At 36.5% G+C, this 4,050-nt stretch overlaps 1 long non-coding RNA gene across 1 annotated transcript; it reads right to left on the reverse strand.

The window, feature by feature from the left end:
• Nucleotides 1-857: 857 nt before the first annotated feature.
• On the reverse strand, nucleotides 858-1,620 carry LOC149148331 (uncharacterized). The gene is made up of 2 exons (XR_016262187.1): nucleotides 1,314-1,620; nucleotides 858-1,213 (listed from the first exon to the last, which is right to left on the reverse strand). It is a non-coding gene; the product is annotated as an uncharacterized LOC149148331 (long non-coding RNA).
• Between the last annotated feature and the right edge of the window lie 2,430 nt (nucleotides 1,621-4,050).

Genomic DNA, 4,050 nt, shown 5'->3' on the forward strand with positions numbered 1-4,050 from the left:
GGGTTGTTTTCCTTCAAAAAAGGAGACCCAGATACACTGAGACAGTTTTGACTATATTTTTGGTATGGCTGTTCAGGCCGAGTTCAGGAGAACTTTTAGTTTTTTGCAAAAGACATGTTTGATGGCATCACAGAGGAGGATTGATATCTCTCTGCCTCAAGCAGAATTCTGCTGAATGAGTATCTCTCTGCCTCAAGCATAATTCTGCTGAATGTTCACTCATCTGATTGTAGCTTTTTTATTTTACTAATAGAAAAGTTCGACTTTTTTCTTCAGAAAAAAAAAAACAAAAAAACAAATCATATTTTGTTTTCTAAAAAATCTTTGTAACACTTAAATTATGTAAATTTCAAATTGCACTTATAAATACAACCAACCAATCCCTGTTACACTATCCAAATAATTTCTAGATTCTCATTACAACAAAAAGAAAAGCATACGATACTCTGTTTTGCTAATTTTTGTTAAGGTTGTTTTGTGGCTTCCGGTTCCAGGGATGGTTTTGCCCATGCTATTTATTTACGAAAAAGACTATTTATATTCCAGAAAATCTATATTAAAATGTCCTCTAGTGTTTTTAAACCCCACAATTTCTGGCGGTACTCTGTAATCCTAACATTTTTCTAGATTTTGATTTACATAATAAATCATAATATAAAAAAAAAAATTATTTAACCTTCATGAAACACACCAATTTTACAAATTTCAAATCTTAAGCTTATAATTCCAACTAATTCCCATTAGATTTTAACAAAAATAATTAAAAAAAACATCCAAAATAAACCAAATATATGAAAAGTTTAAACTGTAGAAATTTTTGCCATACTGATTTTTAATGATGTACCTCTACACCAACCATTACAATAACTAATTTATGTTTATTTCTTATTTACATTAACTTACAGCAACCATTACCATGGCTACTTTATGTTTATTTCATATTTACATAGACTTACTGCGATACATAATGAGAGCTTAGGCTAGGTAGCTAAGATTATCGCAGTCTCATTCCACAGAATATATTTTTACTTTTACTTCATCATTACATAAAGAGAAGCTCACATAATAACAGTTCGCTCCCCATGCCCTGTGTAGATGAAGTTTGGAGCAGAAGCCTCTGCAGGGGAATCAGCTGCTACCCATATGTATGTTTGTCGAGGGCGTAGCTGGAGCAACCAGCTTCACCTCCAAAATCCGGCGGGGTCGCGCGTTGCTGCATATAAATTAACATCAAGATCAGCAACGAAAATGTCATATAAACAACATTAGATAATTGAAAACCATAGATTCATATAAAAGCTCAGTTGCAGTACCTCCTGTAGATGAGGATCTGGATCTGGAAATGGATGGGGATATTTTCTTAAATAATTGCGCACACTTCCAAATCGTTCAACAACTTCCCGTTTTATTTCCCTAACCGCCGCTGTCCCCTCTGGACAGTCACTGGGTTCAAACTGAACGCGTCTAATGTCACTTACAGTCTTTGAAGTATTGAGCTCCTCCGATTTTATCATTCCATCATCCGAACGCTGCATCAATCTCCTTAAATTCTCTTTTAGCCTTTTCCTTCAGCGTTTTATTCAAACGCGCCCACTCTTCATCTGTCTGCATTTTTTCCAAACCCTTGTCAATTATGTTTTTTGAATTTTAATTTCTGATTTCTTTTAAATTTAAAATATAGTGATAACACTAACCTGTTATATCCGCTTGTGAAAATTTTCCATATTTAATAGATATTTAATCAAAAAATTTAAATTAAGATATTTCCATATTTAATAGATATTTGTGTAGTACGTTAAGATCCAAAAATTAAATTAAAAAGAAAAATATCATTCAGGTTGAAAATATGATGCAACGGCCAATACATCGCTTCGTGCAAAGCGGCGTATATTTGGGGACGTTTTGGAATGTTTAGATGAACGGACGCTCAACGTGAATGGGGCTTTAGCTGTCGCGCCTCTACACCTGTGGTGGTAGTATTTCAACTGCTTATAGCCAGGTGCAGCACTACCAATCATTTTCTTTTCACCAATACTTACGATTGTAGACTATGCCTAACATTCCACTTATCCTACTTAGTTTGTGTTTCGCAACTAAGTATTATTAATGTGTGTTCCTTTATACAAGTGAAAGCCCATAACATTCACATAAACAACATTATACAAGAGAAACGCACAACAGTGTAAAGGGAGGGGCAACTCCTTGCAATATGAGTTTGCCCGAATCAATATATTATACAATATTCACTTTTACAAAGTACAAGTTAAATCTTGGGAAACCCCAAATTTACACTTAGCCAATTTTCACAACTTCGGCAAACTCGGTTGCCCAGCTCGTCGGCGCCTCTGCACGGTCGCCACACGACTCTCCAACCCTTCGTTCACCTCGTCACACGATCGTGCTGTTTGCCCAACTCGGGCGCGTCTCCAAGTCGCCAAACACGGGCGCCTCTGCCCAAGACACACCTCCATTCACAATCTCAACACTTCACCAAGTCGTCGTGCACACTTGCACGACGGGCGGGCGCTCTCCCAAGTCACCCAAGAACCCGTGCCAAGTCGTCGCACAAACTGGGTGCCCACCAACGTTTCACCGTCGGGCACTCCATCGCATAAACCGGGCGCCACACACCCGTGCACACCTCAACCGTCCGTCGGGCGCCACACACCCGTGCACGCCCTCACCGAGCACTCCTGCCCACGCCTTCACCCACAACCACGCTATCACTGTGTCGTCCTGCCCATGAATATCATGTCGGCCCCTCCTACGCATGCTCTCAACCTCCGTCGGCTTCGCACATCGTTGGTCAGCCTTCATAACTTTATCACCATGCTACCACGCATATAAACATGCTCGCCCACTCCACATATGCATAACATACCGTCGCATATCAATGAGCTCGCACCAATGCCCCACCGCAGCTTGTCCAAGCTTCAACTGAACGTTGTTTGTTCAGCCTACCCACGCACACGCACTGTCCATTCGCGCGCCCAGAACTGCAGGTCATTACATTAGCCGTGTTGTACACGTTATCCAGTGGAATTTTTGTATTTAAAAGTTGCTTAGAAAGTAAATCAAATTGTATAATTTTTTTTTTTTTTTTAATTAATTTGGAAATTATGATTTTATATGATAATCAAATTTTGATGTAAAATATTTTATTTAATTTTAAAAATGGTATATTTTTTTTTATGTTGATAAAATTTTGTTTAAAGTAATTTCTTTAATTTTAAGAAAAATCAATTGTATAATTTTTAAAATTTTAGTGCATGTAATCGGTTGATGACTTATTTTTGGAGTGAGGATTTCTCTTTAAATATAGGCTAATTCTTTTAAGACTAGGAATTATGAGCTTAAAAGCTAGAATTTGGGTAAGTATTAAAAAGATTGAGCAACTAAAAAATAAAAATAGAAATAGAAATAGGGGCGTCTTTCCGAGTTTAAAAAGATTTGGAGGATTTGAAAATATCCGACACGTCAAAAACAACAGTAAGCATCGCTATTATGTTTTCCGAAAACTCGAGTATAAACATTCCATAGACTGCGAATATTCCATCCAGTTGTGTTCCACACATAATGCATTCAATTATGAACATAATTTGTAGATTCACACATATAATACATCTAGTTGTATGTATATACATCTCGGGTGGGTATTTTATTGTTGAATTATTATTTAATTATCTTATTTATATAAGTTAATATATTAGCATTTGTCCCACATGTTGCAAAGGAAACGCTGTAAGGCAATAGCATAAGAAATAATATCATAGAAGAAAAATGTCAAAATTTGAGGAATAAAATAATTCAAGTCAAATTTAGCAATAAAGAGGAGGCAGCAATGATAAGAATGACTTGGATCGAAAAATGCAATGAAGTGCTGAAAAGCTAAAACAACAACCAAATCTGAAGAAGTAGGTAGAGTTGGGTTCGGTATTTGTTATTTTGTGGGATGCTGCAAAGATGAATATTTATCACATTTTTAGTTGTCAATTTTGGATTCATTATAGAGTGTACAAGATGTCTACAATGCTCCTGATTGGATTCTAA

The sequence above is a fragment of the Pinus tabuliformis genome, chromosome 9 (assembly GCF_031772625.1).
Source record: "Pinus tabuliformis cultivar Carrire ecotype Pingquan chromosome 9, CPIR1, whole genome shotgun sequence".
Taxonomy (NCBI): domain Eukaryota; kingdom Viridiplantae; phylum Streptophyta; class Pinopsida; order Pinales; family Pinaceae; genus Pinus; species Pinus tabuliformis.